Source organism: Lepus europaeus, chromosome 1 (assembly GCF_033115175.1).
Source record: "Lepus europaeus isolate LE1 chromosome 1, mLepTim1.pri, whole genome shotgun sequence".
Classification (NCBI taxonomy): Eukaryota; Metazoa; Chordata; class Mammalia; order Lagomorpha; family Leporidae; genus Lepus; species Lepus europaeus.
In genome coordinates this window covers 40,379,494-40,405,525 of record NC_084827.1, presented here as the reverse complement: position 1 = coordinate 40,405,525, position 26,032 = coordinate 40,379,494, and positions in this window count along the sequence as shown.

The window sequence follows — 26,032 nt, the reverse complement described above, 5'->3', positions numbered from 1 at the left end:
GAAGAGGGGCAACCTGGACAGAATCCGGTGCCCCGACTGGGACTAGAATCTGGTGTGCCGGTGCTGCAAGGCGGAGGACTAACCTATTGAGCCGCAGCGCCAGCCATCTGTCAGCTTTTAACAATACGATTTTGAATATTAAGAGAAGATGGTTTTTGCCAGCATCAGTTTCCTGGCTTTGGTTTTGTGCTAAAATTACCTGCAATAGCACCATTGTAGAAGCTAGGTGACAGGTCCTTGGGGCCACTTCCTATGCATTTAGAATTGTTTCAAAATAAGTTGAAGAAAAACAATGTATAACAAAATAGAAAATTTATTTAAATATAAAAAGAAATTTTGATTTAAATAAAACAGGTTTAAAAAAGCAAAATAAATTTTCTTTGGGGCGGATTTTCTTGGTTGACAAAACTACTGCATTACATTGTTATTTAATCAAGCTCAAATCTCTCTGTTAAAGACTTCAATCAATGGCTTGCAACAGAATGGGCAGTTGTATGGCTTTATTTTGGGATGTATATTAAGGTTCAAATAAACATAAATGGGTATTTCTTAGAATCCCTAAAGTAGTTCAACTTTCCTCAGTTTGCAGGTGACTGATGATGATGATGATGATAAGACAAACTACGTCTAATTTAAATCAAATCTGAGTTTATATTTGAGACATTTCCCCTGTGTAGACAGTAAGGTTTTTGATTGGATGGTATTACTTTTATAATAATTTACTCATAATCACGTAAGCATCTTTACTCTGGTTCCATAAAGTGTTATAAAGCACACATTACACTTCACTCTCACATTTACAATATTTATACAAATATTTATGTAAGATCTATGTAAATATATTTTATATATTATTTCTAAAAGTAAAAAATAATCTTAAATTTAGAAAAGAAAGGAAAACAAAAATATCACATGAACTCTTGCTGGGCATGTCTTCTCCCAGAAAACAGTGATTACAAAGAGGCCTTTTTGCCTGTTGGATTTTTGGAAAACCCTTCACTCAGGGGATCATAGCTGACTAAAGCTCAAGGTAACTGCTGATGCTAGTCAGTCTTTGTTCTACATCATTGTCATCAATCTTAATTCTATATCTCATGGCTTATTGCTTTTTTTTTTTTTTTTTTTTTTGACAGGCAGAGTCAGACAGTGAGAGAGAGAGACCCAGAGAAAGGTCTTCCTTTTTCTGTTGGTTCACCCCCAAGTGGCTGCTGTAACGGCCGGTGCATTGCGGCCAGTGCTCTGTGCCGATCCGAAGCCAGGAGCCAGGTGAGTTCTTCCTGGTCTCCCTTGCGGGTGCAGGGCCCAAAGACTTGGGCCATCCTCAACTGCCTTCCCAGGCCACAGCAGAGATCTGGACTGGAAGAGGAGCAACCGGGACAGAATCCGGCGCCCCGACCGGGGCTAGAACCCAGGGTGCCAGCACTGCAGGCGGAGAATTAGCCTATTGAGCTGCAGCGCCAGCCCTTTATTGCTTTTCAATATCTATCTATCTAGCTAGCTAGCTAGCTATTTATTTTTCACTTTATTTGACATGCAGTGAGAGAGATACAGACAAGGATAAGAGAGTTTTTTTCCATTTGCTGGTTCACTTCCCAAATCTCCACAACACTCAGGAACAGGCCTGGCTGAAGTCCTACATGGGTGGCAAGGACCCAAGTACTTGTGCCATCTTCTACTGCCTCCCAGGATGCTCTTTAGCAGGAAGTTGGATCTGAGGTAGAGTATCTACAGCTCCAATCAGGTACCCTGTTATGGAATGTGGACATCCCAAGTGGTATCCTAAAAGCTGTGCTAAACACCTGACCTTTGCCGATACTTGCTTGTAATTTTTAAATGTTACTGTGTATAAAATTTACTCCAAAGCATGTTTCTATAAGGCAGATCCCTGGGGCAGGGGCTGTGATACAGTGGGTTAAGCTTCAGCCTGCAGTGCTGGCATCTCATGTGGGCACTGGTTCAAATCCCAGCTGTTTCATTTCTGATCCAGCGCCCTGCTAATGCACCTAGGAAAGCAGCAGAAGATGGCCCATGTCCTTGGACCCCTGCCACCTATGTGGGAGACCCAGATTAATGTCCTGGCTCCTGGATTCAGACTGGACCAGCCCTGGCCAGTTCAGCCATTAGGAGAGTGAGCCAGCAGATGGAAGACCTCTCTCTCTCCTTTTCTCTGTCTGTAATTCTGCCTTTCAAATAAATAAATAAATATTTTTTAAAAGGAGTAGATTCCTAGGCATCAATTTTTGTAATAAAGAGTTGCTCTGTTCATCAAGTGGAATTCCACAGAGAATGGAAGTCTGCAAGCAGCTAAACTATGTGCGTAGAAAAGGAATATCATCACATCTTTTCTCCTTGTTTCACTGGTAATTTGACTAGAGTCTTAGAGGGACTACAAAGGGCAAAGTGGTATAGTAGCAATCATTGGCTTTGGATTGGCATGTTCCAACTGGTAGACTGTGCCATTCATCTTAGTTGAGTGAATCCCAGAGCTCCTTTTGCACTGCAGTCCATTAGTGTCTGTGCACAGCCACTTCAGGAACTGCAAGAACAACCGGGAGTGACTGAAGTCACCAGATAAGAGGTTGAGGGCATTAAGAAATATGTTGACTGATCAAACTTGACAGATGATAAAACTTTCTATTCCAGAAGATTTCGAGATACAAAGACAAAAGAGTCAAGTCTTTTAAGCAACTGAGTTTAGTATTAAGTTGTGATTTTTTGTGTGCTGCAACTACACTGAACTCAGATTAATATTAGATTTCAATTTGCCCATAAAATGAGGATAATGATGCCTATAATATAAGACCATTGTGAAAATAAACAAAAATAAAAGACTGAAAAATGCTTAGCAGAGTGCCTGGAAAAAATGTGTGCATGAAGGAAAACTGATGTGTACATAGGATGCATGTGTGTGTTTTGTTTTGTTTGGGTTCCTTTTGCCTCGATTTTGACCTGACCACTCTTGAATCTCTTCTCTCAATTTCAATATGTGTCTGAATCACCGTTCACTTTCATTAAAAAAGAAATCAGTTTTCACAAAATGCTAGTGAATAATCAGAAGAATATATATAAAATTTAATTTTGGTCTTTTATAAAAATGATGATTTTTGATAATTGTTTTCTTTATTAAGCAATTTTCTTTTATTACTTATTTATTTTTTAAAAGATTCCTTTATTTATCTGAAAGGCAGAGTTACAGAAATAGAGCAAGAAACAGAGAGTGAGAGGGAGAGATCTTCCATTCACTAGTTCACTCCCCAAATGGCTGTACTGGCTGTGCTGGCCAGGACTGGACCAAGACCCAGGAGTTTCGTCTGGGTCTCCCACATGGGTAGCAGGGGTTCAAACACTTGGGTCATCTTCTGCTGCTTTCCCAGGCTTATTAACAGGGAGCTGGATTGGAAGTAGAGTGGTTGGGTGTCAGACTGGTGCCCATATGGGATGCCAGCATTGCAGGCAGCAGCTTAACTTGCTATGCCACAATGCTGGTCCTCATATTTTCCCTTGAAACATCTTTGAAGCAAATATCCAAATGAGCCCAAATATCATTTATAACTATTGTGTATTGTTAATTTTATTTGGATTTTACTGGGAAATTGTAACTTAAATCTAATTTTACACATTTTTGCCATGGAACACATATTTATAATGCAACATAAAAATAGGGGTGTCCCAGAAGCACAGGCAGTCAAAACCAAAATTGACAAATGGGATTACATCAAGCTGAGAAGTTTCTACACTGCAAAGGAAACCCTCAGCAAGGGAAGAAGCAACAGACAGAAAAGAAGAAAATATTTGCCAACTAGTCAACTGATAAAAAGTTAATATCTAGCATCTATAAAGAGCTCAAGAAATTCAACAACAACAAAACAAACAATCCAGTTAAGAAGAGCAAAGGACTTGAACAGGTTTTTTTCAACAGAGGAAATTCAAATGGCCAAAAGACACTTGAGAAAATTTTCAGGATCACTAGCCATCAGGGAAATGCAAATCAAAACCACAATGAGGTTTCACCTCACTCCAATTAGAATGGCTCTCAAACAGGTATCAACAAACAAAAAAATGTTGGCAAGGATGTGGGGAATAAGGTACCTTGGTCAGCTGTTGATGGGAATGTAAACTGGTGCAGCCACTGTGGAAGACAGTATGGAGATACCTCAGAAATCTGAATATAGAACTACCATATGATCCAGGCATCCAAACCAAAAGAAATCAGATTATGAAAGAGTTATCTGTACCCCCATGTTCATTACAGCAAAATTCACGACAGTTAAGATATGGAGGCCGGCGCCGTGGCTCAACAGGCTAATCCTCCACCTTGCGGCGTCGGCACACCGGGTTCTAGTCCCGGTCAGGGCACCGGATTCTATCCCGGTTGCCCCTCTTCCAGGCCAGCTCTCTGCTGTGGCCCGGGAAGGCAGTGGAGGATGGCCCAAGTGCTTGGGCCCTGCACCCGCATGGGAGACCAGGAGAAACACCTGGCTCCAAGCTTTGGATCAGCGCGAAGCGCTAGCTGCGGCGGCCATTGGAGGGTGAACCAACGGCAAAAAGGAAGACCTTTCTCTCTGTCTCTCTCTCTCTCACTATCCACTCTGCCTGTCAAAAAAAAAAAAAAAAAAAAAAAAGATATGGAATCAACCCAGAAGCTCACTGGCTGTTGACTGGATAATGAAATAATGGTATAGATATGCTTTGCAGTACCACTCACCTGTAAAAAGAATGAAATCCTGTCTTTTGCAACAAGATGGATGCAACTGAAAACCAAAATAGTTAGTGAAATAAACCAGTCCCAAAAAGACAGATATCATGTGTTTCCCCTGATCGGAGATAACTAATAGAATACCTGAATGTAATGTATAAGAGTGAAATAGACATTTTGAGATCCCATGATTATTTATAGCCCTGTCTCTTCCATTGAGTAACAGTGTTTTGTTTTTGTTTTTGTTTTTTTCTCATCATACTATTTGCTGAACTCTTTTACTTAGGGTTAAGTATACTGAAAATACATCTTTGTAAACATTAAGAGTGGGAATGAGAGAGGAAGGGGGAGGAAGGGTTGGAGCATGGGCAGGGGGAAGGATAAGGAGGGAAGTGTCACTATGTTCCTAAATATGTACACATGAAATATATGAAACTTGTATAGCTTAAAAAAATTTATAAAATATTAAAGGCATGAATAAATACAAAGAAAAAAAGAAGGGTGTCACAACGATTAAGTCAAAGCTTGGCTAACACCAATCCCAATCAGAATACCTGGGTTCAGTCCCTTCTGCACTTCCAATTCCAACTTCCTTTTAATGTGTACTGTGAGGGGCTCAGGTGAGGGCTCTGGTGTTTGAGCTCTTACCACCTATTTGGGAGTTCTGGATTGAGTTCCTGGCTTCTGGCTTTTGCTGGCCCAGCTCTGCTGGTGTGGGAATTTTAGGAGTGAACCAGTGGATGAAAAATTAATCTCTCTCTCTCTCTCTCTCTCTCTCTCTCTTTCTCTCCCTCCCTCCCTCCCTCTCTCTGTCTCTCTCATTACCTTTCAGAATACAAAAAAAAAAATTGTAAAAAAAAAAAAAAAACACCTTTCTTCAATGTATAAGAACATAGGTAGTTTTATATACACTTGTTTTCTTTTTTTTTTTAAAGATTTATTTATTTATTTGAGTCAGAGTTACACAGAGGAGAGGCAGAGAGAGAGAGAGAGAGAGAGGTCTTCCATCTGCTAGTTTACTCCCCAGTTGGCAGCAATGGCTGGAACTGCTCCAGTCCAAAGCCAGGATCTGGGAACTTCCTCCTGGTCTCTCACACAGGTGCAGCAGCCCAAGGTCTTGGGCCGTCCTCTACTGCTTTCCCAGGCCATAGCAGAGAGCTGGATCAGAAGTGGAGCAGCCGAGACTCGAACCTGCACCCATATGGGATGACAGCACTGCAGGCCGTGGCTTTACCAGCTATGCTACAATGCTGGCCCCTACTTACTTTCTATACATGGAAGCCTTCTTTCTCACTAATCAATTTTATTTTTATGTTTTTCATTTGTAGTTTTCCTTAGTTTAGAATAATGTCAAGTATTTTTAAAGGTATAAATGTGCATTATGTATATGACATTCTGCTCTGTGTTACATAGAGATATTAAATAACCACTGTAGAGAACAACAAAACCCACCAAGAAATATTACACACCAGGAACTTCATGTGTAAAAAATAAAATTGTTGTTAAAAGAATTTTAGAATAAGAAAGTTGAATTTTAATGCAAAGAATACTCTGAAGAACAGAATTTGAAGTATCATGCATTTATTTTAAATCCTTTAAGTGGATTTGGTGACTGACATGGGAAATGACTTTCCTCTAAGATATTTTTAGTTTCTGAACTTGTCCCATAAAATTGACTCCTCTACCTTATGCTTACGATGAATTTCTGATGTATCTCAAATGCAGTGGAGACTTTAAAATCGTCCTGCTGAAAGGATGAAATGCAATCCACTTCAAGTATAATTGCATTAATTCTGCCTTGGGGATACAGAATTACATTTTAATTCTTTAATGTAGTAAAACTGTACCTAAATGAAAATAAAATATCTTAAAAATTAACATATATGTTAGAATGCTCTAAAATCAAAATCTGTATTGAAAAGATCCAAACTACATTTTTGGAATGGTAATTCTTTAGCCTATCTTCAGATTATATATAACACAGTAGGTGTGAGTGAAATTAAAATACAAAGTTAAAAGCATAAAGAAAGAAATCAATTTAAATAGCAGTTTAAAGTGTAAAAATCACAAAACATCATGGTACATCTTAAATTTCTACAATAAAAAAACAAGTGTAGGCCGGCGCCGTGGCTTAACAGGCTAATCCTCCGCCTTGCGGCACCGGCACACCGGGTTCTAGTCCCAATTGGGGCGCCGGATTCTATCCCGGTTGCCCCTCTTCCAGGCCAGCTCTCTGCTATGGCCCGGGAAGGCAGTGGAGGATGGCCCGAGTCCTTGGGCCCTGCATCCGCATGGGAGACCAGGAGAAGCACCTGGCTCCTGGCTTCGGATCAGCACGAAACGCTGGCCACGGCGGCCATTGGAGCGTGAACCAACGGCAAAAAGGAAGACCTTTCTCTCTGTCTCTCTCTCTCACTATCCACACTGCCTGTCCAAAAAAAAAAAAAAAAAAAAAAAAACAAGTGTAGGAGCAGACATTTGACAAAGTGATTAAGCCACCGGTTAAGATGCCTGGGTGCCTGGGTTTGAGTCCCTGATCTGCTCTAATTCTTGCTGCCCTAATGCAAACCTTGAGAGGCAGTGTGATGGCTCAAGTACTTAGGGTCCTGCCACATACATGGGATACCTGGATGGAGTTTCCAGTTCCTGGCTTTGCTGTTTATCTCTAGCTCCACTGGATGTTGTGAGCATTTGGGGAGTGAACCAGCAGATGGGAGTTCTCTCTGTGTCCATCTGTTTGTTTCTCAGCCTTTCTCTTTTTCAAAAAGTATAAAACCCAAGAGTATGAATAGAGCTGAAAACTGAAAATAAGTTGTGGTATTATGAAAATACACATATATATTTCTAAAAGCTAGAGGAAAGGATTTTGAATGATTTTACCATAAAGAATGGTAATATTTGAGGATGTACGTATGCTTCCCCCGATTTGAATATTACACAATGTAATCATGTATTGAAACATGCCATGGTAAGTGGTAACCTCATAAAAATGTATAGTTTGTTGGGGGGAGGGGCTGGTGTTGTTAGGCCACGGCTTGGGACATCCGCATCCGTTAGCTGAGTTCTGGTTGGAGTCCCTCCCGGCTACTTTGCTTTATATTCGGCTTCCTGCTGATGTACCGGGGAATGCAGCAGATAATGGCCCAGATAATTGGGTCCCTGCCATCTATATGGGAGACCCAAATGGAGTTTTTTCTGGCTTTAGCCTGGTCCAGCCTAGCTGTTGAGGGCATTTGGAGTATGAAGCAGCAGATGGAAGATCTTTCTCTCTGTCTCTCCCTTTCTGTCACTCTACCTTTCAAATAAATAAGTAATAAATAAATCTTTAAAAAGTAAATATGTACAATCATTATGTATCATTTAAAACACAAAAACCAGAAAATGAAATTCTCTAGTTTTCTTACCTAAAAGCAATTTTGATTATTGTTGAGGCAGTTACTTCACAGACCCTTCTAATTCCACCTTTTATACCCACAATGAACCAGCGTTTGCCGAGAAGACACAGAAAATTGCAAGGACATCAACATCAGCTGGCCACTAGCCACTTGCTTTACGTTTCCCACCATCCACCACGTGCTCTATGACTGGCACTGACTAGACCCCAGTGCCTGTAGCTCATGGTGCATGATGAATCCTGTGTGATTCCTGGCTCTGACCCCCGTTCTGAGTTGGCTTTGATCTGCTGGCAGTGATATGATGGCACCTGAGCCCTGTTCCTGCCAATATATCTAGCATGTTTGGAGCAGGCTTCTGGCTGGTAAATATGCCATTCAAATAGCAGGTTTTTGTTCTCTTAGGAAATTAAACTCAGGACTTGCCAGCAGCATTGCTTAGATTTAAGGAAAATAAAAAAAAATAAAAAAGGATATGGAATTTGGGTAGGCTAAGTACCTAGAAGACATTGAATGGTCACTGCTTTTTAGCACGGGGGAAGTCATTTTTGCCCCATGTTTGTATTTTTTCTAAAATTCTCAAGTCTCTAGGTTTTAAAATATTCATAGTGAAGATTCTGAATTTCAAAAACACTAAGAAGGCTGTTTTCTTTTATCTTTTTCTCAGTTCAAGTTGCCAGCTTCTAAGATGTCTCTTCACAATTGGGTTATTTGTAAGAAGTGTTGTGTCCTTGACCATACCATGAATGGTGCTGATGTGAGGGCAGACAATGAAGCAAAATGTTAAGAAATTGCAATATCAAGTATCTTTGTGAAATATCTCACCACTAACTTTCGTCTTTGAGAACCATAGCCCCTTTAATCGCCATTATTTTTTATGCATTTATTTGTTTGTTTATTTGAAAGGCAGTGACAGGGAGATAGGGATAAACAGAAAGATCTATGTACTGGTTCTCTTCCCAAATGCCCACAAAAGACGAGGCTGGGCCAGGATGAAACCAGGAACTAAGAATTGCATTTAGGTCTCCTACAAGGGTGGCAGGGGCTCAATCACTTGGGCTATCTTCTGGCACCTCCCAGGCAGGAACCTGGGTTGGGAGCAGAGAAGCTGGGACTTTAATCAGCACTCCAATATAGGAGTGTCAGCTTAATCCACTGTGCCACAGTGTTTGCCTCATTACCATTCTTTTTAATTTAGGAAACTGATAATTTTTTTAAAACCAAAGTGGTTGTATTCAACTTAATATTGTTAATAAAACTAGAGCATATGTAAAATTACCATAAGTATTCATCTAATTATAAATATTTTTGCCACATGTTCATTTTCAATATTTATTCATGTAAAATTCTAAATACTCAGCCAATTGTGATCTTTTTGATATAATATTTATGAAACAGACATAGGCAAAACTACAATGTAGTTCATCTGATGTACAAAATGTGATACTTGTTTAAACATTATTTTAAATATTTAACTTTATTTCCTGACCTGTAAGGTGATATAAAAATGCATATTGAAAAAATATAAAGTTAGAAGAATGAATGTTTTATCTAAAATAGCTAGATGGTTTCAAGTAAACTTAGGAGGTTATATTAGATATCTGCATTTTCTTCATTTTAAGAAAAGGACTCTTATTTCATTTGGTTAAATAAATGTAAGGCCTGAGGGATATCATTTTAGTGTCACTTCATGTCAAACCAATACATTAAAATGAATGTTCCAAATATTCTAACCCATTCAACCAAAAAATATTCCCCAAAGTAAAAAGCAATGTAGTTGTTCTGTAGAGTAGTTTCAAAGTAACAACTATTGTATGGTTAGTCACGTGAATATTTACAATAAATGAAAAAGTAATGAAATGGAAACGAACAGAACCCTGACTGTTCTTAAATATATACACACAAAAAAAATTCATTCGGTAAGAACACAGACTCATATCAGTCAACAATGAGGATTGTTAGTTGATAAAAAGAACAGAGCTAATACAAAATTAGTGTGTCTGTTTTTTTGTCTTCTTTTGGTTTAAATGTGTTTCCAAGAGCTGTATTTGTGGAAGAGAAGGGAAGGACTCTACTAAACATCTGTAATACCCAGCTGCACACTGGCATGTGCCTGAGAGTTGATTGATGGTATACTTGAATGTAGATTTACAGATGTGGCCCAAGGCCAGTTTCCTCTTATTTCGACAATGAAACACTGCAAGTCTTCATATTAAGTATTTACTGGAACAGAGAGTAAGAAAGCATTTTCTAGCAACCTGCAGAGAATGAGATTGGGTGAATTAATCAGTGTTACTCCCCACTCAAAAGTCCCAGAGCTTATCACAGATATTCCACCCATGAAATGGTTGCCAGTGAGTGGTGCATAAAAACGGCCTTCACACAGCTGTGCCCCTGGTGCTGCCAGCTGGAGACCCTCAGAGGTTTTGTTTTGTCTATGAATCCCATGTGGGTTCCCCCTTGGAAGTTTAGATTCTTTCTTTGTTAAATTTAATAACACAAATTAAGGTATAAAAATACAGCCTGGTTTGCTTCGATGTTCCTAAAAGTACACAGCAGAAAACTTTGGTTTTGAAAAATGCTTATGAACCTGAGGTGCTTTTTACCTCTGTCTCAGATCCGTACACATTTGTCTATATAAAAAAAAAATTGCATGGATTCTATTTTCAAAATGTTTAGAATCCAGGTAGAGATTGCAAACTAGTGCCTTGTACTTTTTTGCAAGAGTTTAAAAGGACAGCTAAGCTCTCTCATGAGGTACATGACAGCATACCACCGTTGTCACAGAAAGATGTTGAAAGGTGAGGTCCCTATTGTTAACTTGCTGAAACACTAGAATTTTCAGAAATTTCCCATTTCTTTGATCATGGAAAGACTTTCTTTTCAGGAAGCAAAGCCCCCACACCACAATGCTTTTAAAACGCTGCCTAACAAGAGATGTTTTGCATTTATCAAAAGACAAAAAGAATACTTAAGTTTAAAATGGCCCAACTCCTTCCCCATGACTTCAGCTCGAATCCTAGTAGAGTCAAGGTTACCCTTGAGCCCACATGAAGCATAACTCACTTTCTCTTCCTGAGTGTTCCTTGTGGAAGAAGTTTTATTTTATTGGTCATATGTGGCTCTTCTTATTTCTAGTTTACCTTGTTTTTAATAATGCTTAGTAGCACAAATAAGCAACTATAATAATGTAGCTGCATATCTGCATAGTTCTTATTATTTATTATAAAGAAAATGTATACAATAATCACAGCAATTGTATAAAATGTATTGGAAAGGAATATTCACTCATGTTAGTCATATAAATGGGTCAAGTTTAGGCCAGCGCCACGGCTCAATAGGCTAACCCTCCGCCTGCGGCGCCGGCACCCCGGGGTTCTGTCCCGGTTGCCCCTCTTCCAGGCCAGCTCTCTGCTGTGGCCCCGGGTTGCAGTGGAGGATGGCTAAAGTACCTGGGCCCTGCACCCGCATGGGAGACCAGGAAAAGCACCTGGCTCCTGGATTCGGATCAGCGCATGTCAAGTTTGCCTGCTAGATAATCATTACTATCAGAGCTGGAACGGGAATCTGGTACCTTAACTTCAAGTGCAGAAGTGCCCCATGCTGACTTCTCAGGTGGGTTTCATATTCTTTCATCACTCACTTACAGTAGGTCGTGTAATTTCACCACAAATGCAAGGGGACTTAAAAAGATTTGTGGGTAATGAAATTAAAAGTTTATTTTGATGCAAAAAATGTTGAAACCCATGTGTATGAGGGGTTGTTAACACCTTTCTGAAAAATGCATATTACACAAAACTGATACAATGGATTTCAAAATTTTAACTAGAATTTATATCATCAAATCTTAGCAGAGAATCTAAATGATTAAAACCTTGATGACCAATTGTTGTTTAGAAGCATGAGTACATAAGAGCATAAAACTCTGACCATAATTTTCATTGCTATTGTTAAGAATATGAGGGAAAATACTATGCGATTCCCTTACTTCAAATTCTAAATGAAAAAAGAAATAATTTTTAGACTTTAAGGAAACAGAATAAAATTTCCACAATAATTTAAGAAAGATAAAATTGAAATGCAAAATTCCAGTGTTTTCCATAAGAGAAAGTTTATAAATTATCAAAAAATGCAATTATAAATTCAAAAGAGTATTTCATGGAGTCTATTTAGGAGTGTTCCTCAGAATATATAGAGTTAATGCAAATAACTCTAATGCTAATAAACCATCATTGATCTCATTTGGTAATTCAATAAAACACCAGCTTCCAAAGGTAATGAAAATCATGAATTAAGTTAAATAATATGAAGTAGAATAAATAAACTAATATTGGCTGAATTAATTTTTGATGAAGTTACACTACATTATGCTCATAGAGAAAAGAAGACAAAAATTTATCTAGAATAATGTGATTGTGAGGATCTTGAATTAAATTAAATGAAATGTTTCATACTAAAAATATATTTATGAGAGTTCTTCAAAAGGCTTGTGGAAAATAGAATTAAAAGATATGTTTATTTTGGCACCCAAAGTTTTTGGAAATCCATCCATACAAGAGGTCTTCAAAAAGTTCATGAAAATCCATATCACAAAAAACTATATATGGATTTCAAAATCTTTTGCACCAAAAGAAATTAACCTTTGAATTTATTTTTTCATGAATGTTTTGAAAGTATCATCATAAGAAAAGTGTTAAGCAAAAGTTAAGACAAAAAAGATTAGAGGTTGCGATAGAATAGTTTCCACTTCTTGCACTTGAGAAATGCCAGGATCATTGCATTGCAATTACTGGTAGTAGGCCCGTTACTTTCACATTTCAGTTGTCCTGATAATGTTAATTATATAGCATCCATCAAATTTAAAAGGGCAAACATTATGGTCCATTTGAAGAGAAGAGTTTGACAATTTATAGGAAAAAAATAAAAGCTCAAAGGCTGTATAAGACTTAAAAAAAATTCTTAGCCCTTTTAATCACAAAATCATCTATTTATCCCTTCAACTTAAAATGATATAAACAGAATTATAAGTTATTTCCATCTAAGCTTTAAAGATTTTGAAAGCCATGATGTAATTTCATTCTTTTTTTTTAAACTTTTATTTAATGAATATAAATTTCCAGTATACAGCTTATGGATTACAATGGCTTCCCCCTCCCATAACTTCCCTCCAACCCGCAACCCTCCCCTCTCCCGCTCCCTCTCTACTTCCATTTGCATCAAGATTCATTTTCAATTTTCTTTATATATAGAAGATCAATTTAGTATAAAGATTTCAACAGTTTGCACCCACATAGAAACACAAAGTGAAACATACTGTTTGAGTACTAGTTGTAGCATTAAATCACAATGTACAGCACATTAAGGACAGAGATCCCACATGAGGAGCAAGTGCACAGTGGCTCCTGTTGTTGTCCCAACAAATTGACACTCTAGTTTATGGCGCCAGTAACCATCCTAGGCTGTCATCATGAGTTGCCAAGGCTATGGAAGCCTTCCCAGTTTACCGACTCTGATCATATTTAGACAAGGTCATAAAAGACAGGGTGAGGATAGTAACCAATGATCCTAAGAGTGGCATTTACCAGGTTAGAACAATTATACAGCATTAAGTAGGGAAGAGGACCATCAGTACACACAGGTTGGGAGTAGAGCCATTGGTGGTAGAGTAGAGGTTCTGATTACAAAGGAATGAGGCCCAAGTGCACTAGACAGGGTCTAGAACAAAGGACAGAGTCATTATTAGAGGAGCTAAGAAAGGTGCTGTCAAAGCTACAAGTAATTTTTCTGATTGAGAGGCAAATAGAACCTGACAGAAGGGGCTTGATAATAATCTGGTGGTCTTTAGGCCTTGTAAGATAAGAGGCCCATACCTATCTATCTCTTCACATGGGGTATATCCTAAGGGAGGTGTGAACCTCCTGGGGGAAGGCACTCTGTTGACTTTCATTACTTGGCTGGCCTGGGAGGAGAGCTGGCCAAGTAAAGGCAGGGGGCATCTCTAACAAGAAATTTACAGTTCTGCCTGCAATGTTGCTGACCCTACTTGATCATACCCTCAGCTGCAGTGGTCACTTTGGAAGTTGGGCTGAGTGAAGGGCTTTTCAGCTTAGAGCCAATAAGATCTGTGGCTCTGACCTGGGCATCCTTCGACTCCAGGGCAGGTCCATTTCCAGTGATCCAACTCTTGGCAGAGCTGCCAGGGCTCTTCACAAGCTGACTTCTGCTGAAGCCCAGGCTTACCACATTGAAAGCCACTGCAGTGGACTGGCCTGTTGGGTCTCCTTGAGGGCAGATCACTGTACAGATCAGCCATTAATAGGCCTGCCACCCATTGCTTCTGATGCCTAGCTTTCTTTTCCTCCTGGTTTGTGTTAAAGCAGACCAGAGGATGCAAGTCAAGGGAGTGACCAAGTCCCATCTCTAATCTTCAGTGGCCTGAACTACAAGTCTATAGTCACAGGCATGTTCTGTAGTAGTTTTTCTAAGGTAGACAATGCCCATGAGGAAAATTATATTCTCACTTTAAAACTTTCTTTCCCTTTGGTCTGAAAGGGAGGTTTTTTCTACTTACTGTATACTTCACTGATGGCGAGTGAGTCTAGCTATGAGATTATTATTTAAGTTCTTATTTTGGCTATGCTATTACAGAAAAATGTTAGCCATCTCTTTTATAAGGTCTAAAGATTAAATTGTGCGTCCTACAGATTCCTTCATAATAGAATTAGTTTCCTACCTTGAAGAGAATAGAGAAATGAAAGAACAAGTTGGGCTTAGAATAGAGAACTGAGGGAGCAAGTCCTAGATCACTTGCTGACAATAGCAATATTACATAAATACTTAGCAAACAGTTTTAACCATTAGATAACAACTTAAGAAAACATTTACCAGACGGTCCAATGCCTTCTATAAATTTTAAGAATCATGTATTTGAAAACATCTCTTAAATATCTAACATGGTGTAGTTTGTTTAGCCAGCAAACTTAAGCACAACCATCTAAAATGTTTTTAGTTTCTTTCTACCAACACGTTTAAAACATGATACACAGATTCAGGTCACACAAATTAAAATGTATCTTTGATTGATTTTATCAGCTTAAATTTATGGACAATCTTATCTATAAGCCATTTAAAATAAAACTCTTAATAAAATTTCCCCATGTGGACATACAATATGTACACACATATAACATAGCATAATAGACCAATATAGCAATTTTAATAATAGCTTTTAAAATCTTTAACTCTTTTTGTCAATTGCCAATTGATTTGAATTGCTTTTTGTTTTTAGTAACCTCAGTTAACCATACTTTCTCTCAGTTGGTACTGTTAATACATTATTGGCTTCATCTGTTTACAGAGCCATCCTAAAGTACTGAATACAATAAAAGTGGCTGGAAAAAGTCCATAGGAACCTATAGGAGGACAGCTAAACACAGAACCAACAACGCTTTAGTTTTATGAGCAGCAGATCATATATAACTATGGATGACAAAAGACTTTAAGTTGCCATGTTTAAAATTATAAACTCATCAACCAACAAGAGGCACTTGCTTACTTCACAGTATTTTTGAAAGCACCTGTAGGATTTTACAAGTATTTAACCCTTTAGGCCTCTGGGGCTTTCTCATTAAGATAACTATCATGTCTAGTAACACAAGATCATTAGACTTTCTAATTCTCGAACATTTGTATTAATAGCATTTTCCATTATAGAAACTTAAAGTCTGGTACCACATCACATCTTGACAGTCCTTCTAATATAATCCAAATAGCCTGATTAGTTGGTTTCTCTATAAGATGAGAGACATAGTTCCTTCGATTTTTTCAGTTGGGCCCAAACTGGAAAAACCAAAGTCCAGGATTTATTGGAAATTTTAGAGACCAGATTGTTTGAAACTTTGATTTTTTGAATGTCTGTCAAGAATGCCAAGAAGGCTCAAAATCCAAAATATCTGGTTGAAATAAGATTCCTTAAAATCATGACATAACATAGACCAAATTTGATCATTGTTACAAGGTGATTATTCAAATTTTTGAAAATAAGCACATATTTAAATAACCCATAGCTCTTAATAAAAATTCAGCTGTTGTTGAACAATTAGAATTTAACAGACATCAAGAGAACATAATAGATTACTTTAACACATTGCTTTAACAGAGCATCAGAGTTTAATTCTATGTCAAAGAGAAATTGAGCTTCCTGGGATCTTTTGCTGTGAGGTTTCCTTCCTTTACCTTCTTTCATATTGGTGACCATGTTTCTGTGTTTCTGTGTGTAACACATCTTTAAGCATCTTTTGCAGGGCAGGATGAGTGGCAACAAATTCTTTCAGTTTCTGTTTGCTATGAAAAGTCTTAATTTCACCTTCATTCACAAATGAGAGCTTTGCAGGATATAGTATTCTGGGCTGGCAGTTTTTCTCTCTTAGTACCTGGGCTATGTCTCGCCATTCCCTTCTAGCTTGTAGGGTTTCTGATGAGAAGTCTGCTGTGAGTCTAATTGGAGATCCTCTAAGAGTAATCTGACGTTTCTCTCTTGCTCATTTTAGGATCTTTTCTTTATGTTTCACTGTGGTGAGTTTGATTACAACATGTCATGGTGAGGATCTCTTTTGGTCATGTTTATTAGGGGTTCTATAAGCTTCCTGTACTAAGATGCCTCTGTCCTTCTCCAAACCTGGGAAATTTTCTGCTAGTATCTCACTGAAAAGGCCTTCTAATCCTTTCTCCCTCTCCATGCCTTCAGGAACTCCTAGAACCCGAATGTTAGGTTTTTTAATAGTATCCTGTAGATTCCCGACAATATTTTTTAGATTTCTAACTTCTTCTTCTTTTCTTTGGTTTGCCGTTTCCTTTCCTGTTCTCTGTCTTCTAATTCTGATATTCTCTCTTCTGCTTCGCCCATTCTGTTTTTAAGGCTCTCTAATGTGTTTGTCATTTGATCTATTGAATTCTTCATTTCATTATGATTTCTCGTCACTATCACAGTTTCTTGTTCCACTAGTTGTTTCATTTCATTTTGATTTCTCCTTAATATTTCATTTTCACGAGAGAGATTTTCTATCTTGTCCATTAAGGATTTCTGTAGTTCAAGAATTTGTTTTTGAGAACTTCTTAATGTTCTTATCAATTTTTTGAGATCTGCTTCTTGCATTTCTTCGATCTCATCATCTTCATAATCTTGAATTGGGGTGTCTTTTTCATTTGGGGGCATCATAGTGTCTTCCTTGTTCTTGTTAGCTTGGTTTTTGCGTTTGTTGTATGGCATGTTGGAGATATTTGGTTTCTTCACTGTGGTGTTTTTTCTTGTTACACTATGGCTCTATATTAAGTGGACTGTCTGCTTTCGGTGGAGCCTTAGAGGCTTGAGATGAGTGTGGACTGAGAGCTGTGTTTGGTTCCTCAGGGCTGAGGGTGTGTCAAAGATGACACTCCCAAGTTAGGTGTGGTAACTCTCTCTTTCTTTTTTTGATTCAAAAGGGAAGTAATTCCGCACAGCTGAACGTAATTGGAGGTAGTTAGCAGGCAAATGATATACCCACAGGAGCCAGAGATTGGAAGCTCTTTCCCAAGGACCACACAGGGAATCTCTGCTGCCCTCAGTGTGGGCTCCAATTCTCCTGCAGTCTCCCACTGGGTTGCCAAGTTAGATGCTAATCTCCTGTTATTTCACCCCTCCCCCCAGAGTCAGGTTTTTCTGCTAGGCTCAGGGCCGGTGCAGACCTGAGGTCGCCCTGCTTATGACGTATGTCCAAAATGGCGCCTGCTCTTTGTCTTGCTCGCCTTTGAGGGGTGAGCGGAGAGAGAGAAACTCGTGTCCGTATCGGTCACTTTTTTTTTTTTCCTCTCTCTCTTCTAGTTAGCCTGGTGAACTTTTCCCCATGGAGTTTCAAGCCTCGTTCCCTCTAGTCTCCTCTTTCCGCTTGCCCGCTGGTGTCTCGGGCCATTGAGGTTCGGCTCACCTCGCGTTCCAGCGCTGGTGTGTTGAGTCTGCCGCTGGTGTCCCGAACTTGGGCTCCCACGCTCTCCACGCAGGTCCACTGTGAATCACTAGTTCCGGAAGAGTTTCCTCTGCTGTTTCATCCCCTACTCTTCCTTGACCCTGCAGTATCTCCACTTATATTAAACTGTCTTTCCCCCAGACTAATAGTGTGATCCCTGCCTATTCTGCCATCTTGCCGCTCCTCTGTAATTTCATTCTTAAATCATTGGTAAATAAGTATAAGTCACTGAGATGCACTGTAGTTGTGATATTAACTCTTGGTAGATTTTTAAACAATCTATAAATGGATAATGTTCACATAACATTAGGAATGTTATGTCCTAATTCAAAAATGCTTCTAAAAGTTGGAATTTGATTTGTAGCCAACATCAGTCAGTAAAAACAAGCAAAATTGTCAATGAACAGCATCATTTTATAGTAATCTTTATCCCTTTGTCTTAGTTCTACTGTAAATATCAAGATAATAATATTGATAATTATGAGCCACTGATAAATGTTTTCAATGGGTAATTTGTATGTGCAAAACCATCATAGTATAAGATAACATCAAGAGAACAGGAGGAGGAACAAGGAGAGACAAAGCAATGAATGGAAAAGGAGGAAAAAAATAACACTTGAAAGTTAAATGAAGACAGGAAATATATAGTCAAATGTGAGTAAAGAATAGGACTGTGTGGAATGAGCATGAAATCCTAGGGTAGTGACAAATTCATTTATGTATTTATTTTAAGATTTATTTATTTATTTGAAAGGCAGAGTTACAGAGAAGCAGAGGCAGAGAGAGAGAGAGAGAGAGAGAGAGAGAAAGGTCTTCCATTCACTGGTTCACTTCCCAAATGGCCACAACAGCCGAAGCTGAGCTGATCCAAAGCCAGGAGCCAGGAGCCTCCTCTGGGTCTCCCACATGGGTGCAGGAGCCCAAGGACCTGGGCCATCTTCTGCCTTCCCAGGACATAGCAGAGAGCTGTATCAGAAGTTGAGCAGTCGGGACTCAAAACAGCGCCCATATGGGATGCCAGCAGCACAGGTGGCAGTTTTTATCCGCTATGCCACAGAGCTGGCCCTGACAAATTGATTTATAAAATAAATATTTAGGGACCAGCACTGTGGCACAGTAGGTTAATCTTCTGCCTGCGGTGCCAGCATCCCATATGGGCACCAATTTGAGTCCCAGCTGTTCTTCTTCCAATTTAGCTCTCTGCTATGGCCAGGGAAAGCACTGGAAGATGGCCCAAGCACTTGGCCTCTACACCCAAGTGGGAGACATGGAAGAAGCTCCTGACTCCTGGTTTTGGATTGGCTCAGTGGCCAATTTGTGGCCACTTGGGGGTGAACCAGCGGATGGAAGACCTTCCTGTCTATATCTCCCTCTCACTGTTTATAACTCTAACTCTCAAATAAATAAATAAAATCTTTAAAAAGAAAGAAAAAACAAATATTTAAATAATGATAAGAATGAAATGTAATATAAAATATTTATAAAACTGAATGTTTAAATATTGACAAGAGAGGCCAGCATTGTGGTGTAACAGGTTAAGTTGCCATTTGTGACCCCAGCATCCTATATCAGAATTCCGGTACATGTCTCAGCTGCTTCAGAACTTCTTGAGCTTCTGCACCATGTGGGAGACCTGGAGGAGGTTCCTGGCTCCTGACTTTGGCTTGGCCCACCCCTGGCTGTTGTGGCCACTGGGGGAGTGAACCACTGGATGGAATATCTCTATCTCTCTGAGTCTCTCCCTCTCTCTGTTACTCTGCCTTTCAAATAAAAAAAAATCTTTAACAAACTAAATGAATATATATTGACAAGAATGAAATACAATGCACAAGTCATTATTATTTATTAGATAAACCCAATCACCAGTTTAAATTTGTTATTCATAAAATAACTAGCAAAGAAATTTAATTTTTATTTTATTAGTAACCTATACAAGCTAAATAATAAAATAAATGTGTTTAAAGCTAGTATTCTAAACAAGAGTTAACTTGTTTTTTTAAGGTTTATTTATTTATTTGAAAGGCAGAGTTACACAGAGGCAGAGAGAGAGAGAGAGAGGGAGAGAGAGAGAGAGGTCTTCCATCAGCTGATTCACTCCCCAAATGGCCATAACTGCTGAAGCTGGGCCAAGCTGAAGCCAGAAGCCAGGAGCTTCTTTTGGGTCTCCTATGTGGGTACAGGGGCCCACGGACTTGGGCCATCTTCTACTGCTTTCCCAGGCCATAGCAGAGAGCTGGATCAGAGTGACTACCATCCATGCATGACAAATATCTCAAATTCATACATTTAACATTCACTCTCTTGGGTGATGTAAGGGGTGGGCTCCGACATAATGTGCTCCACCAGGTTTTCTCACTGCTCTTTGCTTGTCAGTTCGCCATCCACAGCTCTAATCAAGCTATTCATCTTAGCACCAAACTTAATTCCTTCCTGAAATCCAGAGACTTTATTTCCAAAAATAATTACCTTTTATGATCATTTCCCTATAAGGATCTCCAGCCTCTGAATGGTGTGAATGACTTTCTAAGAGGTGGCATCTGGCATGACGTTAACTTGTAAACAGAATCCTGACTGCACAGTGTAACTTAGATGAAGAGAGTGACTTGTATTATTTACCTTCAGTCAAATTCCCTATCTCTGTTTTCATAGTCAAACAGAGCCTTGAGCATGACTCTTGTTATGTGGGTGTCAGTACCTAGAAAACCAAAGTGGTCACAAGGTGCTCAGGAGCCATAAGCCTATCCATGAATGCCTTCTCCAAAGCTGTGGTCAGCCACACACTGCAGAATTAGGCAAAACAGGAGTAGAGGACAGGCATTTTTCACTCACAAGCAAAAACACAAAAAGTTCTTTCCATTCTTGTTCTATTTCAGATGAATAAGGAATTGAAAGCAGCCTAATCGATGGTGCAAGAAACCGGACCCCTTTGTATTAGTTCCAGCCATGCCAGTAACCACTTATATAATAGTGCTTATGTCATTTAGCCCATCTGGCCTACATTTTCCTCATCGGTAAAATGAGAGATTTTCTTTCTGATCCAAGATATATGCATTGAATTTTAAAAGAAGAAAGCCATTTCTCTTCCATCTGTGATTCGATTGAGATGATCTAGGGCTGAGAGGAAATTCTGTTTATGTTAAGGAACCACACTGCTATCTAAATACCACAGCCACCACACCCCTCCAGCTGCCACCGAAAGCTGCTAGCAAACCCTGACATATGGGCGATTGCCCTGTCATCTTGGGATCTCTGGTGTCTGACCACCACTGACTGGATCCTGCGTGGATAACTAATCCAAGGGTGGGCAATCCACAGACAGGGCAGTGTCCAGCTGGCTTGGAGGGAAACCATAAACTGTATGGATAGAAATTTGGCTATGGATCTAGCAGATGAGTGGAACAGTTCGAAAATGCATTGGTTTTTTTTGTTTGTTTTTTAACCTAGAAATATGCTTCAAGAAATTTTAACTATGAATAAGATTAGGAAGTAGCAACTCTGTAGATATCCCTACGAAAAATAGAAAGCACAATGCAAAACAAGCCATTTGTGGTCATGGAGAGTTAGATAAAGAATCACACTGAGAAAGTGGTCAGAATGAGCATTTGTGGGCCCCTCTGCTGTCTCCCTCAGACCTCCACTGTTTGTAAGCTCTTTGCCCTTCTCAGCCTGAGTTTCTCCTACTGAGAGAGCTCAGACTGCTTGAGGCTCTCAATAAAGTTAAAATATTTCAACTATTACATTTATTTTAAAAGAATTTTGGTACAATGTATTCCTGGTAGACTCCATATTCCCCAATGATATTTACCTTTTATTAATTCCAAGATATTTATAATTGAATGAATATTTAGAAATTGCTTTGGCACATTGAAAGTTTTAACAAGTTTTACCTGTTCCAGAACCTTGCTTCTCACATCCTCAACAGAAGTGAGCACTTGGTCTAGGAGTTAAAATGCCCAAAATGCCCAAAGCCCATATTCTAGAGTGTTTCATTCCTGGCTCTGGCTCCTGACTCCAGCTTCCAGCTATTGCAGACACTGTGAGACAGCAGTGTTGGCTCAAGTAATTGGGCTCCTGCCAGCCACAAGGTGATGTATATTGCGTTCTTGCCTTCTGGCTTTGGCCTGGCCCAGCCCCAGCTAATGTAAGCATTTGGGAAGTGAACCAGTGCATAGGAGTTCTCTCTGTCATCTATCTACCTATCTGTCTCTCCCTCTGTCTCTGCCATTCAAGCAAATACAGAATTTTTTTTTTGACAGGCAGAGTGGACAGTAGAGGGAGACAGAGAGAAAGGTCTTCCTTTTTGCCGTTGGTTCACCCTCCAATGGCCGCCGCTGTAGGCGCACTGCAGCTGGCGCACCATGCTGTTCCAATGGCAGGAGCCAGGTGCTTATCCTGGTCTCCCATGGGGTGCAGGGCCCAAGCACTTGGGCCATCCTCCACTGCACTCCCTGGCCACAGCAGAGAGCTGGCATGGAAGAGGGGCAACCGGGACAGGATCAGTACCCCGACTGGGACTAGAACCTGGTGTGCCGGCGCCACAAGGTGGAGGATTAGCCTGTTAAGCCACGGCGCAGGCTGAATTTTTTTTCAAAAAGTAATAACATTAAACTGACAAAAAATCCTATTCACAATGCTATTCCACCAACCAAAGTAAAGTAAAATAGCATTTATTATTTGTTATAGCTTTGTTAGTTTGATTTATGTACCTCCATGTCTTTCCATTAATATAAACATAAAAATTCAGTCCTATTAAACTTCATCATCATGATCAACATACTACTTATTAACAAAAATCTTCCACTATAATACCTAAATTTAAATTAAATTTATCTAAATAAGATGATAACACCAAAGAATGTCCCTAAAACTTTGTTGAGACATCTTTTAAATGACAAAGAGAATTATGCTTTTCTAGCCTACACTGAATCAGGACAATGATGATTAATGAAGATGTTTGACAACTGATGCTGAGTTTATTTTTCATTTTAGAGAAAGAGTAATATGTACAAGATACTACGAGAAATGGAACAAAACAGAAGTCTGATTCAAATGAGGAAAAACAAATCAATGTAGACTTGACATTTTACACAGAAGGAAATTAAAGATTACTGCACACAGGATGCAGGCTTGCTTGGGGAAGGCTCCTAACTTGTTCAGTGTATACCAGATACCTCTGGTCCCAAGCCAAAATAAACAGAACCTATGTTCTGCTATGAAACATATCTTCAATATAAGTTCCTTGGTTTTTCCACTGGCCCTTTGTTGCTATGTTTTTCTTGCTAAAGAGAAAGCTACCACCAAGCCCACGAGAAACCCTGAGAAATACCCAGAAACAGCTGTATACCCCTTGAGGCTAGTGTGGTGCCTTGCAGCAGGCCCCATTGCCCTGGTCTTCTGGAATTGCTGACCCCCAGGTTTCTGTACAAAGGGCCACCATCCTTCCTAACCCTTCCCTTCTCATTTCTGTTGTGCAATATTCCTTCATCCTTTCCCTAACATGTGGTAACCAACGTTCTGCTAATGCCATCACCTATGCTAACAGAATCACTTCCTACTGTGTCAATAAATTGCCCACATAATGAATTCAAGCTAATTCCCCAAAGACCACAGAACACCAAAGACAAACGAAACAAAACAAAACAAATTTCATTTTCATTTTTTTATCAGACCCACATGACCCTATTATAAGGGATTTTGATAAGCCTCAAATCAATTTTCAAGTAGATAGTCTGAAGGTATATATTCTGTTTACTGACATGCTCTCAAGATGGTTCCTCAAGAAGAGACAACTTACCATCTAAGTTTCAACATTTAAGATACAGATTGTATCATATCCTTGCAGAGATGGGGAACTTTTGTCTCCAAGGACCATTGGATATTTATAACATCATTCACAGGCCATACACAATTATGAACTTAAAATGGCACCCATTACCCTAGGTATTGTACCTGACTCAGCACATTGAATCCCTGTAATAACTCTGTGAGATAGGTAACCTTATTACTCCCATTTTGTAGTCAAAGAGCTGGGAGCATAAAGGGGCATCATTGTTGAAGGTTACACATAGAGTATTTGGCAAAGCTGCTATGTTGACACGGATTCTGTGATACTAGAGTCTATTTTGTCACCCACAGTATATACAGAGATGCATTGTCATAGTTTCCCAAGGAAAGGACATCTTTTTGATTTAGGCACAGTAACCCAACTCTTATTGCTAAGGGCTCCATTCAGTTCACAATGACAACCAGCAAGCCTGTAATAATCTCTTTAGCTGGAGTATTTGTCTCATAACTTTAGAAAGAAATCACCATCTTGGTGATAGCTAGGATTTAGAGGACAGCAAATATGCAGCATCCAGCTGCCACCAGTCTCACACAGATCTGGAGAACCTCTGTGCCAGTTGCTTTATCATCCCTCGTTGCCCTTTATTTTTCATTTATGTTACATTTGCTTTTTCTATCTTCTACATGCCTTATTTCTCCTGCTCCCTGGGAACTCTGTGTCGGTTTCTACCTGCCGGTATGTGTGTTATTTCAGTTCACTGCCCTGTCTCCCCTCTGCTCACTTTTCTCTTCCACAAACAGACTTTCTTCCTTAGTGTTCAGATTCATGTTCTTTATGCTTCCCTGCGGTTGTTTTGTGATTTTCATCTTGGCTCTTCAGATTTCTTTTTTCTTGGCTCTGTGTGATACACAGAGATTCTTTGTCAACCCCTTGTGGTTTCATGGCACTGCCCACAGGTTAACAATTCCCCCAGTTCTCTCCCTAGGGGGTCTCTAAATCATGTTTTCTGAATCATCTGCACCAGAAAAATAAAATATAAAAAAACCCTGAGCCAAACATTTTTTTATCAAATATACTCTTTGGCTTGATGGTCTTTTTTTTTTAAAAAAAGACTTATTTATTATTTGAAAGACAGAGCTACAGAGAAAGAGAAGAGAGAGATGTTTCATCTGCTGGTTCACTCTCCAGATGGTCCCAACATCTGGGGCTGGACCAGGCCAAACCCAGGAACCAGAAGCTTCATCTGGTTCTCCCATGTGGGAGTAGGAGCCCAAAGACTTGAGCCATCTTCCGCTGCTTTCCCAGGTGCATTAACAGAGAGCTGAATCAAAACTGGAGCAGCCAGATCTCCAACTGGTGTCCATATGAGAATGCAGGTGCTGCAGGCCATGGTCTAACCCACTGCGCTGTAGCATTGGCTCCTTGATAGTCTTTTTTGGAACTGATGTGCACAATTCCTGTGTACCTATAGTGCCACCTTCCTGGAGTGTAACTTTCTACCAATGAGTTAGTTCTCTGGGCTAGTCTATAGAAAGTGATGGTTATCGAAAGAAAGAGCCCCTTAGAGTGGGCATTGTCACCTAACAGGCACCAGTTCATGTCCCAGCAGTTACACTTCGGATCCAGGTCTAATCATGCTTTTCCTGGAAAAATCAGCAGATGGTGGTCCAAGTGTTTGGGCCCCTGGCACCCATGTGAAAGACCTGGATGAAGTTCCTGGCTCCTAGGTTCAGACTGGCCCAATACTGGCTGTTGTGGCCATCTGGGGAGTGAACCAACAGATGGAAGATCTCTTCCTATCTGTCTGTATCTCTCTGTAACTCTCACTTAAAAAATAAATAAATAAATAAATTTTCTGTTTGTAAAAAAGAGCCCCTTGAAAGTGCATATGTCTCAGTTTGGCCACCAGCAGAGGTTCTCTACGCCTCTTACATTGACAATCTGCTATGAAATTAATGAACAATTTTCCTTAATATTCCCTATTGGTGAATCAGTGAACTTTTCCCTGATTAAACTCCTTTGTTCCCTAAATTGAATGATTTCTTTTTGGTAATAAGATTTATCTTTGAATTTAGAATATCTTGGTAAATATAAATATATATGTATAAATACACACACACCCTCACATACACATATATGTGTATTTGCATATACACAC